We start from the raw sequence: 14951 nt of genomic DNA on the forward strand, positions 1-14951 counted from the left end.
AGGTGGTAGGTGTTATCATTGATCTTCTTGATGAGTCAGAACGGTCCATCACCGCGGGAGCTCAGCTTGTCCTTCCTCTTTTGTGGGAACCGTTCTGGCCGTAGGTGCAACCAAACCCAATCGCCCTCCTTAAAGACCATGGTTTTGCGGCCTTTGTTTGCTGTCTGCACATAGTATTTGCTCTGCCTCTCAGTGCGACCCTAACGTCAGCATGAATCTTCTTGACAAGCTCGGCCTTTTCCAACCCGTCCTAGTTCACTATCTTGCCATGTGGTAATGGCAGCACATCCATAGGGGTCAGTGGTTTAAATCTGTATGCGACTTCAAACGGCCACTTCTTGGTGGCCGAATGTGTGGCTAAATTGTAGGCGAACTCCACAAGTGGTAGGCACTCGACCCAGTTCTTCTTGTTGCTGCTTACGGTGGTTCGCAACAATTCTCCAAGGATGCGGTTGACGACCTCGGTTTGGCCGCCCGTCTGTGGATGACACGCGGTAGAGTATAGGAGCCGCGTGCCAAGCTTCCTCTACAAGGTTCTCCAGAAGTGACCAAGGAACTTGGGCTCTCGATCTGATACGATGGTGCAGGGTAGGCTGTGCAGTCTCACTACTTTGCAGAAGAACAGGTCGGCGATGTACATGGCGTCGTTGGTCTTGTTACAAGGCACAAAGTGGGCCATCTTGGAGAATCCGTCAACTATTACGAAAATGGAATCCTTCTTGTCACATGGAGGAAGAACAAGAACAAAGTCCATAGATAAGTCAACCCATGGTCTTGATGCGATCGGAAGTGGTGTGTAGAGACCGTAGGAATGCGTAGTCGACTTGGCCATCCTACATGGGATACACCTCCCATAAAACTTCTCAACCATGCACTTCATCTTAGGCAAATAAAAGTGCTCCTTCAGAATGGCCAAGGTCTTTGCCATGCTAAAGTGACCCGTAAGTCCACCTCCCTCATCAACAACTCTCGCATAGACCGTTTGGGATGCACAAACGCCTCTCCTTGAACAGGAACCCATCTCCTCTGCCACTCTCAGGACCGTAGTCTCTCGAGTTATAGGTATCTAGGGAACCCTTAGTCCCCTTAACCCATTTCACATCAAGATTCCATAAGAACTAATCATCTTATAGAATCCTCTCCAGCAACATTGTCAGTAAATCCGCAATACGTTCATTTCGGTCTGAGCAAAACCTGTTGCCACACTCACAGCCCCCGCTGGACCTCCAGCAACACCAGTAAGCACTCCGGCCACACCCTCAAACCCCCACCTGACCAGCATGCACATTACTAACTTGCTAAACAGTGTCACTCCAGCCACCCTAGACGAAGTAAGTCTCCAACTTAACTTCTCGTAAATCTATTTCCAACACATCCAATTTTACAAATCATCGCCAACAGTATTTCCCGATAGCGGCTTGCCCACCACTTTCCAACAACTTGTCAATAGCAAATTGCACTTCCCGCACAGAAACTAAAAACACTACACAACTAACAACACAGAAAACAACTTACCGTGGAATCACATTGAAGGCTCGAAGAGGATGATACTAGGACTCCATACCACATCCAAATTGACTAACTATTCATAATCAATTCTGTCACACAACAACGATTCACAATATCATGCACTAAGCAACAAGAAAATATTTCCACCAATTAAATTCTCTTAAACCATTCTAACACCAATCCATTTAACCTCCCTAGAACCGTAAGGGCTCTGATACCAAAATGAAACAACTCGATCCGTTTTTTATAATAGTAATAATATAATTAAATACCCCATAATATTTAATTACAATCCAAATAATAAACCAATAACAAATTAACATACATAGCGGAAGACAAACCAAACAAACTCCAATTTAATAAATATACCATATCAATTAAAACCAATAAAAATCATCAACCTAACATGCTTCTAAACCAGGTTCCAACATAAATAATATAACCAAGAACACAAAACTTAGACCCTAGATCATCCTCCTCCTAATTGGCATGATTCCACGCTACACATGCATTACCTGCACCACAAACACAATGAGATGCGTGAGTATTACCAGAAATACATAGTGAGGCGATCCTCCCATCTACGAGCTATACACACAAGCAAAACAAGATGATATTGAACAATCTCACAAGTGATTTGCTTGTGTGTATAGCTCGTAGATGGGAGATCGCCTCACTGGGTATTTCTAGTAATACTCACGCATCTCATTGTGTTTGTGGTACAGGTAATGCATCTATAGGGTGGAATCATGGCGATGAGGAGGAGGATGACCTAGGGTCTTGATTGTGTGTTCTTGGTTATGTTATTTATGTTGGAACCTGGTTTAGAAGCATGTTAGGTTGATGATTTTTATTAGTTTTAACTGATATGGTATTTTTATTAAACTGAAGTTGGTTTGGTTTATCTTCCGCTGTGTATGTTGATTCGTTGTTGGTTTATTATTTGGATTGTAACTAAATATTATGTGGTATTTAATTATATTATTATTATTAAAAACGGACCGAGTTGTTTTACTTAGTGCTTTTTTTTTTTTTTTGGAAAAACATGCTTAATGTTTTGGGATCCCTAATGTTTTCCATATTACCAAAAAAACAATAGAGTATTGGTGTTTTTGAATTCCATTGAGTCATAAATTAGAGAAGAAAGAAAATTAGTCTTTAGTTCTCATCGGGTCTGAATATAAAAACGAAAGAGAAAATTGTATACCAAAATCAAAGAAATAAAATGATTAAATATGCTGATACAAAAATCAAAACTTATTATATAAATGATAGACAGGTTTTCACCCAGGGTATCAATTCCGTATGCAGTTATAGTACAAAGGGTTATCAATCCAAATGGTTGTCTATTGCTAGCAGGAAGGATATGATCAGTAACCGATCAAGAACACAAAATCATCTATCCCATCCCTAGAAACTTTACTACACTACTCGGACATAGAAACAAATAACAAAGCAACAAAAATGAATGAAAGTGACATTGTATTAAAAGATAGAGTAGAGTAGAAGGAGTACAAGATAGAAATCTAAGAAAACTACAAAATAAAAATGCAAAACGAAAAGAAAATATTTGACTCGCTCAGTTCTCTCACAGAAGCTCTCGCTCTCTGGTTTGAGGGTCTGCGGCGTGCTCGTTTGTGAGCTAGGGGAAGAGGGGGTTTATATATGGAAACCGTTCGACCTAGCTTCCCAGACCTGCCCGATGGTCTACTCGATGGGGTACATGAGGGTGAAGTCGGGTTACTCCTCGGGTGGATCCTTGGGTTGCTCTTCATGCTCTTGGATCCTCCTCAATCGTGTTGGGGTTCGGACTTGTTCTTGCAGCTCGATGGCTCCTTCGGGTACATGCTCGATTTGTCCTTGTTTTTCCCCATTTTTGGCTCTTTAGCACCTTTTTTCATCCAAAATATGCAAATGTAGAAATGCAACACCCTAAATGCTCTAAAAGTGAATTCCTGTAGTTAACGACCTAAAAATGCTAAGTTAGAAGTATGAACAATGCAAAATATGGACAAAAATGGATCCCAAAAACATATAAAAAGGAGAGTTATCAGACCTCCAAACTTAAATCTTGCTAGTCCTCTAGCAAGAAAGTAAGAGGGTACGGTTTGAAAGTGGGGACTCATAACCTTAAGATGCTAATCGAAGGATTCAAGCTATAGTCCTTAAAGATAGTTTAATGGTGCTAAGATCAATCAACATACTTACAAATATTTTTCTATGCTTATCACCATGCATCGATCTAGCTCAACCTCCAACTAAAGATAAAGAACATCTCTTTCACATTCAATTAAGTGTTTGGCGAATTCTTGCAAATGGAAGGTGAATCAAGCTCAATCGGTTTCAAGGGTAAGGCTTTTTAGCAAGGTGGTTTCAAACAAATTCTTTGGGTGGTTTTCTCTCAAAAGAAGGAATGCTAGACAGTTGTGAAAACTATCTAAGACTGAGTACAATTTAGGCATACAAAGCTTAACTCTTGATGATCTACCCTTTTCTCATTCACTCTTTTTTTTTTTTTAAACCCCCTAGAATTAAACTACCCACATCCTTGGTTTTAACTCTTTTTTACTCCCTAAGGTTTAGACTTTTAGACTTTAAATTTCTACCTCTTTCTCTTTTCTCTTTTTTTTTTCTTTCTTTGCTAAACTCTTAATATAAATACATATCCTTTTCTTTCTTTCTAGGAGACTATAGAATTTTTTTTTTTTTTTACTTAGAGACTTAAAGCTAATTGATTCTAACCTGTTTTTTTTATTTATTCCACAACCCAACCCCAAATAAACATTATAACCACCTATCTTTCAAAACTGAATCTATTAGCTAGTTCAAATTCTAACTTAGCTAAATCAAGAGGCAGTTCTTTGTCGTTCTCAATACTCTCAAGATTTCACAACCTATAGCACAATGAAAGAGGTCTCACTCAACAATTCACAACAAGGTTTGAAAGAAAATTTTGGGTTCAGGGGTAGGACAAATGAATCGGGTTAAACGAAAAGATTGGTAAAAAGTGGAGTGCTAACCCGAGTTTAAAGTTACCATGAGCAAGTATTCAAGTTCCATAAGAAAGACAATTAAAGTTCAAATTAAATCCAATAATATAGAGATGTTCAAGCAAGTGGAGGAAGCATTCAAACGACACAAATGGTCTAAGCAAAGATTTTTCATTTTTTTCCAAAGATTGATCTAGCAACAATGATCTGTGACTAAGGGCTATAGCTTCAATCCTAAGGTTTGATTTTAAACAAGGGGGTTTTAATCATTGTCCCCTAAGATGCATATGCAACAATCCTATATGAAACAAACTAGACTCAATCGTAATATGTAAATGCAACTACATGAACACTCTTTTTTTAATATTTTTTTTTTTCAAAATTTTTCAAATTTTTTTGGGTTTTTTAATGCATATATATGCAGACTCAAATGAATAAAACTAGCATACAAAAATTTGAAATAATAAAAATAAAAAAATAAAACACAATGTTAAATATATTCTAGGACCCTCCCCCAAACTTAAATTACAACAGTCCCTATGTAAATAAAAGTTGGAAAAGAATCCTAGAATAACACAAAATGAATTAAACTAAATGTAATGATATATACAAGGGTGGATGAATTGGTACCTCATGGGTTGGAGAAGATGGAGGTTGCAGCAGCCTCCATACTTGCCAACGTGTAGCCAGGGTCGTCTCCGGCTTCAGCAGGTGCCGGTGTTTGCTTGTCAGAGAGCTCAGAAATGCGCACAGACGACCTACTCGGACCAGCATCCGAGGGGTTGATCGAGGGTGGGATCGCGTAGCTCATATGGTAGGGTATCGGGTAGTACAATGGAAATGGCGTAAGAGGTCCAGAATGATCACCCGTGTATCCACTCGCAGGGTGCATCGTGTACGACATCGTGAATGACATCTGGTAGGGCGGAGGGAAAATACCAGCATAATCACCCGATTGGGTGCTCGACGGGTGCATCTGATAGTTCGTCGTGTATCCCATCGGCTTGGGCGTCTGGTAAGCGTCAGAATGGCTTCTCCTCGATGCTTCTGGTCGGGTGATGTTCTCCTCAGCTCGGGGCTCGTATGATGATGCTCTTTGAGGTTCTGGAGGTGGCAGTCCTCGAGTTCCTCCTAGTGGTCCACTTCTTCCCATCCAAACTGGTGCTTATGCCGAGGTAGGAGCTGAGGCACAGCTTGCCTTGTCTTGCAACTCCTTGATTTGACCTTCCATTGTCTTCACTGAACCAGCAAGATATTTTACCTTCTTCGCCAAGAACATGTTCATCTTCTTCAGCCAGCCGATCCTCTTGTGAGCTTCCCTCACTCCAACCGGTTGCTTTTGAGAGCACACATACTCTTCAAAATTGAATTCCTCGTAGCTATCTCCTTGTCTTTGCCCGGTCTCCTCTCTCTTTTCAGCTTCAGACTCCACCTCCGGGTTGTACAGCTCCTCCAAAGGTGGTGCGAAGTCAATGTTGTTTCCCAGCCGAACCTTGGTGCATATGACATTAGGCAGGACCATTTGAGCAGCTCCGGCGGTTGGATGGATAAACTTGAACAGCATCATGTCATTAGGCCTCTCATAAGCCAAAAGTCTCGCCAACACGAGGGAATCCGCATCCCGCCATCTTGGTTCGTGCACAATTCCCTTCAAAGTCACATCGCATGCCACTAAGATCGGTGTGACTAGTCCCCCAATGGAGATCTCTTCGCCTCCTTCTCTCTTCTTCATCGCCCACGATTTCAGGTAGAGGAATTGATCGAGTAACACAAACACCATACTAGTATCAGCAACATCTCCTACTAATGGTGTTCCATCCCTAGCGCTATCCAAAACTCCACACAGTGCAATATCTAACAGTTGGAGCTCATGGTCGTTCACATTCCCAGTCTCTTTTCTAGCAAAAAGAGTGCATGCGAGGGACTTATGAAAATACCTCAAGACAGGGCTCCTTATTTGAGCGGATTTGGAGCTTGTGGACTTGTAGGGGTTCTTGTCTCCTATTGTCAGCCATAGGGACCTCATTTCCTCCTTGCTAACCTCCATCCCTTCTCCACTACCAGCTTTGGAGCCATAAAGCTTCTCCATCTCCTTGAAACTGAGTCGGTAGTCCTTGTTCCTCACGGAGAAGGTGATAAACCCGATCTCCCCATTAGGTAGTAGGGTCGGGTGGTCCTCGAAATAGTGCAGCTTCAACGTTGAAAGGAAGTGGACCGTCTCCTCCTCATATGCTTCAAGGTGGGCTCGCACCATCTGGCCCAGGTGGCACATGTCGAACAGAAACTCGACATCCCTTGCGATGCCCAACATCTTCATGGTCTCGCGGTGAGGGTATCGGGTACCAACGAAGCTCATCTTCCAGAAAACTTTGAATAGTCTTGCCAGAGTATCCACCTCCTTCTGCTTTAGCCTCCGCGAGGCTTGGCGGGTCCTCTCTCTCTGCTCCTCTTCTCTCTCTCTTTCCTCCTCCTCGGCGTGTTGATCTTCTTCCTCAACCGCTCTCTCAACTATCTTCTCAGCCTTCTCTGAAGCCGGTCTCTTCCCCCTTGCAACCGCGGCTCTGCTCCTTGATCGAGAGGTTTGGATCTCCCCTTGCTCTTCTCCTCCAGCATCAGAATCGACCTCCATAGGGTCAGTAAGGGTATTTTCGGAGGTAGACAGGTCCCTACGTCGAGGAGAACGGCGGACAGCACTCGCCATTGGACTCGGTGAGCGAACTCGGGGGGCCTACTCGATCGGTTACAAGAGTATCGGATCGGTTGGTTGATCGGGTTGAGCATTGGGTTGGAGAGGCAAAACGTCCAGCCAACGGTTGGGAATGTGGAACGTTTTCTCTCCCTTGAGACTCTCGAACTTCGACGGCATCATCTCCGGTTGTAGCAGCGGCGGAGGTTGATCTTCTTCCCTTCCTTTGGTAGGTTTTAGCGATTGGCTCCATGTTTGATTCCTGGAGAAGAAAAAGGCTAAGTCTCGAGGTTAATAGGGTTAGTACCAAAGAAACTGAATAAAGCTTGAGATGGAGAGAGAATAGAATCTTATGGAAACTAAAAAGCTTTAGAGTATAGGAGAGACTTATCGGTGGTAATGAGGGAGAAGAGTCTCGAAACCCCCTTAAATAGGCTAGGGTTTGGTTAGTGGGCTTCACCGAGAGTGGGCTTCCTTGTGGAATTCGGACTTCACTCGCCACCCGAGCAGGGACACGATCAGGCGTGTCGAGTACGGTGTCGGATTGACCCTCGGGTTCCCAATTTTCCTCTTTTCAATTTTCCATTTTTTTTGTTTTTTTTTTTTTTTAATAAATTTGCAAAAAGAGAAAAATAAATAAAACAAATAAACTAAAATATAAAAGATACCTTTGGGAATTCCTCCCAAATGAGCTTGTTTAAAGTCACTAAGCTTGATTCTTCATGCTCCTTAAGCATGGGGTCCATGTAGAAAGGGTTCTGGAATCCTCTCCACTGTAGCAGGCTGGTTCAACAGATTTTCCAGGTTTTGTCCAGGTTCTAAGGCAAATGTGGTGTTGACCTCTTCAAGATGTTGCACCTTCCTTTGTTTGGTCTTTGTAGAGAAAGCTTGACCATCAATGGTTGGCCTCTTAAGGAGGTTGGAATTATATGTTGGATTAGATTCTCCATCAATAATAAAGTATCTTGAGCCATTCACGGGGGATTTATTCAAGGCTCGATTCGCAGACAGTCATTTTAATGAGTCTGTTTTCCCAACATTAGGGGGAGAAAATAAACAGCTGGATAAAGATATAAATTGGAATCAATTGTCAATGGCTTATCTTGATCCTCGGACTAAAGAGTGTGAATTAGAAGTCCAAAAGATAATTCATTTATAGAGTTTAGCAAATCAATTGCCAGACACGTTTGCTGACCCAAAAAGTGTAATCAAATCATATATACTAGCTGTAAATGCTCCAATAAGAATAAATATCCCAGAAGGACAAAATCAAAATGCTAATGAGTCTAAGACACGTTTGAAACGTGGTAGACCCGTTGGTTCCAAAGATAAAAATCCTCGAAAAAGAAAAGGAGCAGAAATTAGCAATGGTGAAATAGAAGAAATAATTATGAAAGAAAAATTTCTGGAAGAGACCTTAGACATGACAAAGAAAGAAATTCAGGTACCTGATAATGAAGAGATCTCAATTAATTATGTCTTGTGTGGAATAAAATGGAACCGAAAGCAAATCGACGTCGATGATATGTTTGCATACAATGTAACAGTTGATGTTATGGATGAGGATCATGAACCAACATATATTGAAGAGTGTACACAAAGAAGTGATTGGCCAAAATGGAATGAAGCAATAGATGCCGAATTAAAATCTCTTGCAAAGAGAGAAGTTTTTGGACCAGTAGTCTGTATACCTAAAGGTGTAAAACTAGTGGGACATAAATGGGTTTTTGTACGAAAGAAGAATGAAATTGGTAAAATTGTGAGGTATAAAGCATGTTTAGTTGCACAAGGTTTTTCACAAAGACCTGGAATTGATTATGAAGAGACATACTCTCCTGTGGTGGATACAACTACTTTCAGGTTCCTCATTAGTCTGACAATAAAAGAAGGACTTGATTTACGTTTAATGGATGTAGTCACAGCCTATTTATATGGACCATTGGAAAATGATATTTATATGAAAGTCCCAGAAGGATTTAAACTGCCTGAAGCAGTGAAACCTAATTCTCAAGATCAATACTGCATAAAATTAAATCGATCTCTTTATGGATTAAAACAGTCAAGGCGTATGTGGTATAATCACCTTAGTGATTACTTACTAAAAGTAGGCTACAAGAATGACCATGTTAGTCTATGCATATTTATAAAGAGATCTAAGAAAGGATTTGTTATAATCGCAGTATATGTCGATGATTTAAATATCATGGGAACTCCTGCAGAGATTTTTTTCACAGTAGAATATTTGAAGAGAGAATTCGAGATGAAAGATCTCGGGAAAACAAAATTTTGTTTGGGACTACAAATTGAACACCTAAAAATGGTATTTTGGTACATCAAGAGACATACACGGAAAATGTGCTTAAAAGGTTCTATATGGATGGAGCACACCCCTTAAGTAGTCCAATGGTTGTAAGAACACTTGATGTGAAAAAGATCCATTTTCCGCCCTCGGGAAAATGATGAAGAAGTTCTTGGTCCTGAAGTACCATACTTAAGTGCAATAGGGGGGTTAATGTATCTTGCTAGTCATACAAGACATAATATATCATTTGCGGTGAATTTATTAGCAAGGTTTAGCTTATGCTCAACTCGAAGGCAATGGAATGGGATTAAACTTATACTTCATTACCTTCAAGGTACGAAAGACATGGGTTTATTATTTTCAAATTTATCCAAGAAAGATTTAATTGGTTTTGCAGATGCAGGATACTTATCTGATCCCCATACTGGTAGATCGCAAACAGGATATGTATTTACATCTGGAGGTACTGCTATTTCCTGGCCCTCTATGAAGCAAACTATTACAGCCACTTCTTCTAATCACGCAGATCGTGAAGCTAGTCGTGAGTGTGTATGGTTAAGATCCATAATTCATCATATCCGAGAAGATTGTGTTCTATGTGCAGGGAAAGATGCTCCAACAATTATGTATGAAGACAATGCTGCATACATCGCACAACTTAAAGACGGATACATCAAAGGCGATAGAACGAAGCATACTCTACCAAAGTTCTTCTACACACACAACCTGCAGAAAAATGGCGATGTACGCGTTTTAAAGATTCGTTCGAGTGAAAATTTGGCGGACTTATTTACCAAGGTGCTACCTGCTGCTACTTTCAAGAAGTTGATTTATCATCTCGGATTACGTCGTCTCAAAAATCTCAACATGTGTACTCATCAGGGGGAGTAGTTGCGCGATGCACTCTTTTTTCCTTAACTATGCACTACAAGAAAACAGGACATTTACGACTACAATTGGTGACTAAACACGTAGTCGCCAAATTTAGTGACTATGTAACGACTGCTTAACCACTAATTTACAACTGCTAATTATTAGTCGTAAGTTAGTCGTTTTTTACCGACTGAATTGAGTAGTTGGTTTAGTAGTCGTTAATTAGCGACGACTTTACGACTGAAAGACAAGAAAGTAATATCGTCACCTAAGAGTAGCTAATTTGGCGACTACATGGGGACTACTGCGGCGAGTCGTTAATTTGGCTACTAACATACGGCTACATCTGGTAGTCGGCAATTTGGCGACTACTAACCGACTAATGAGGCGAGTCGTAAACATGTCGGCCAGAAAGATACACGTTTTATTCGTTTGTGGGGTTGGTAAGCTTTGTTTTTTGCGACTGTTAGTTTGAGTCACATCACAGTCGTTAAATAGTCGGTAAGTAGTCGCCAAAACCCAGAAAAGGAGAAGGAGGAGAAGGAGAAGGAGAAGGAGAATTTTAAGATTGAAAGAAGAAAACTGAACAGAAAACTGGAGTTAAAAAAATTGAATGTGAAACCGGATTATGGGAACAAAGAAGATGAAATTCTCAAAGATGATTCATGTTTGACTGTTTCTTTTTTTTTAAAGAATGGTGAAAAAATAAAGATTTGTTTGACAATGAGAACGTGAGAGCGGGGAGGTGATATGATTATTTTTGCAATGTTAATAATTCTTTTTTGTTTCAAATCTCACCTTCAAATGTGTGATTTTCTCAGCTATGCTTTTCAACTAAACACATATCAAAAATCTCACAGAATCCATTTTCTGAAATTTTGTTAAGAAACATTGTTTAGTTTGAATAACAGAGAATTTGATATGATTTTTATAAATACTTAATTGAATAACACATGATTGTGAGTAATTTTGAATTATTTTACATAAAGTTATGTTTCAATAACATGGGATTTGGGAACAGATTTTAAAATCTCAATCTAAATAACAGGTGATTTGAAGTCTTTCTCATGATTCTATTCTACGGTGGTGGTGGTTCGCTCTCTTCCAAAGCTTGTTGTCTCTCCATGAAAATGGCGTCACTTTCCCTTCGCGGTAAATTGAATCGTTTTTTCTTAAAGATTTTGGATCAATTGAACCCAGTCTCTATGTGTATTTGCAATCAAATTGGATTAGGCTTAGCCATTGCTGATTATGTTGTCTCCTTGATTTTTTTTTCCAATGAAAGGGAACAAAACTATCTAGAATGAGCTAGTTTGTTCTAGGATTATATCAAAGAGGTTCAATGTTAGGATGAAGAGTTCGATCTTGATCGACCTACAGATAGATTTGTGTGTGTTTCTCAAGCTATTGAGGATATTCGACAGAGCAAGGTTTGTGATATATAGTAGTGATAGTGTTAGCTTTTGTTGTCTTTGAAGGAGAGGATCTTATTTTTTTTGGGTTTGCAGATGGTAGTTGTTGTAGATGATGAGGACAGAAAAATGCAATGAGATTTGATAATGTTGGCATCGTTGGTAACGTACCTGAAGCTATGGGCTTTTGTTGTTAAGCATGAGACAAGAATCGTGTGTGTGAGCATGAAAAGTGAAGCAGAGATTTTAAAAGCACAAATCAAGCTGAGATTCAAGGATGCTGCAGAGAAGGATGTGGTATGTTAAGGTCATTTCAATCGGCACAAAAGGTTTCAAAGATGGAATACAAGGCAATGAGACTTGAGTGTGTGCTTCAAGCCATTAATTATGTAGTTGTTCATCTACTCTTTTTTTAAAGAGTATAATGAATTCTTATTTTTAATTATGTTTATAATATATTATTTTATTTTTGTATCAATTTACTTCAAAGTTCAAACAAATATTATTCATAATTAAATCTATTTAAAATAATTAATAAAATATAAATATTATTATTAAAATAATAATATATAATTTGTATAAATGGTATAAATAAGATTATAGTTTTTAAATAGTCGTCAATTAGTCATTAAATTTGACGACTACATTACGACTACTCGTAAGCTACTTCCGTTCACATTTTATTAATCGTAACATTGTCATTAAATAGTCGTAAATATTTACGACTATATTACGACTACGTTTACGACTACGTGTTTTAGTCGTAAAATAGTTGTTATTTACCGACTATTTTACAACTGAATTTCTTACCGACTAACGATTTACGACAACGAGGTTTAGTCGTAAAGTAGTCATTGTATCTGATTTAGCGACTATTTAGGGACTATAAGTGCAGTCGTAAATTGCCTGTTTTCTTGTAGTGATGGTTTTTCTCATTGGGTTTTCCTGCTAAAGTTTTTAATAAGGTAGCATTTCCGGCTTATTCTGAATTACATTTTTATAATGAACATCTAAGGGGGAGTGTTATGAATAATAGATGGATGCCCATTATAAGACCCATCTTCTAGAAGTCTCTAGAATTACTTGTAAACTAGGTTTACTTTATCATCAAGCAAAATCCTCTCTTTGTACTCCTATATAAATGACATTTCATTCATTGAAATAAGACACTTATATCTTCCTCCTCTTTTATCTATCTATAACATTTACTTTTATTAATTTACTCTTATTCGTTTTAACCGGCTAATGGGTTTATAGTTCGCCGATCTTAATCAAAGAACGGAAATTGGTTGCATATTTGTAAAAAAAAAAAGCTATATTAAGCAAGTTTCAAAGTTCATAGTACGTTGCCCATTCTAAATAAGGATTATAACCTCTTTTCACTATGATGCGGAATTAACAATCCTGCTTCGTGTGTATGTAGAAATCCAATACTCACGGACCATATTAAGAAGTTATTTACTCTACATCATTTTGATCAAAACGAATCAAACATACAAATATAGTTAGTAATACTGAAACAAAAGCATTACTTTATTATCATGACCAATTAAATAGATTACACGAGTCCATTAGTGTATTAGACATTTTTTGAAAAATAAATAGAAAAGTAAGCAATTTTTGTTAGAAATTTGAAGAATTTGTATTTTTTAGCTTTTATGAGATAGAGAATTTGTGAGAGAAAGTATAAGACAAAAGCAAATAGAAATACCAATATACTCATGATCATGTGTCATAACAAGAAAGATTTATTTGTGGTCCTAGTTTTAGAAGAAATGAGATATTGAATATGACAAAAAAAGAGAAAAAATCTAATTTATCATATGTATCTACTCACCATGTATTAGCCCTAGCACATAAGGCGATCTGAAGTAAAGCATTTGGAACGCAATGTCATGGTCGGTAATTGAGTTTCGGAGTTGCATTGCAATGTTTCGGTCGTGACGTTTAGGTTTGTGTGGTTTCATCCCAGTCAAATGTACGAAGAGACACAAATCATTGTCTTGTAGTGACTGCTGTTTGTTTTCTATAATAATCAATTTTGTCTCTATGTAAATAACAAGTTTCAGGTAAATAAAATAATATTTTTGTCTGAGATGGACGAACGATAAAGCAAAGGAGTACGTACTTGCCGATAACAACACAGAAATATGTTCGGTTTATCCAATTTTGCAGAAATATGTTGTCTTTGGATAATTTTCGTTTTTGTCAGCAATTGTCAGATGTAAAATGTCTTAATGGTTACAACGAATACTAATAAACACAAGTTTTGTTAAGATAGACATATAGACAACGTCAACAAAATTGATTGATACTTTTATTAATCAAATTCGAATTAAAGACAAAGTTACAATGAAGAGATTGATCAATGAAGAAAAAAAGTACAAACTTTATTTCATGAGAACGTACGTTCGTTTTAAACAATCCAAGAAAAATACCCAAAAACAAAAATTCATCTTAAAACAATATAAGAAGATATGAAAATTGGTTCCACAATACATCAAAATGTATGATTTATTCATTTTATAGGTATGCTATAAGTATTCAACTTACACGCACTGGAAGTTCGTTGGAGCTGTTCTACCGCAAACATTGAGGAGTACGGTGAGATCGATGGGAAGGTTAAGGTTGATTCCAAGTACGTTAGCCTTGACCAAAGTGCAAAGGCAGGCTGCAGCCTCAAGGTCAGCCACGCCTTGGATGAGAGAGCAGCATGGCGTTACAGGTGGGTTTCCCAATGTTAAATCCACTAGCTTGAGAACATTGGCACAAACACCGAGCTGTAGGGAATCTCTAGGACAAGCCGCAGAGGTGTAAGTGAAGAAGAGGAGGTTGAAAGAAAGGAAGAGAGCAAGGTAGGTTCTTGGAGCCATTTGATTGTGGGGTTAAAAAGTTGAAGATGAAGTAGTGAGTTTACGTTTGTTTGAGATTGGTGAAGAGAAATGTTAAGTGTTTAGTGGGTATTTATAGTGTTTTCATTAGGACAGAAATTTGAAGGTTTAATTGATAATTTGTCTTTAATAGGGGATTAGTTGACTAATTTTTTATAGTTATGATTTGATTATTAAAGAACATCTAATTTTTCATTGTACTAATTAGGCCGTAATCTCTAAGAGTATCTGGATCTTATTATTTTATGGTAAGAAATTATTTATCCATAACAAAAATGTTGTGGTTGA

At 38.5% G+C, this 14951-nt stretch overlaps 1 pseudogene; it reads right to left on the reverse strand.

Annotated features, from left to right (window-relative positions):
• Positions 1-14067: 14067 nt before the first annotated feature.
• Positions 14068-14720, reverse strand: LOC147948246 (putative lipid-binding protein AIR1 pseudogene; annotated as a pseudogene).
• Positions 14721-14951: the final 231 nt, after the last annotated feature.

The sequence above is a fragment of the Camelina sativa genome, chromosome 2 (assembly GCF_030686135.1).
Source record: "Camelina sativa cultivar CO46 ecotype springtype chromosome 2, ASM3068613v1".
Classification (NCBI taxonomy): domain Eukaryota; kingdom Viridiplantae; phylum Streptophyta; class Magnoliopsida; order Brassicales; family Brassicaceae; genus Camelina; species Camelina sativa.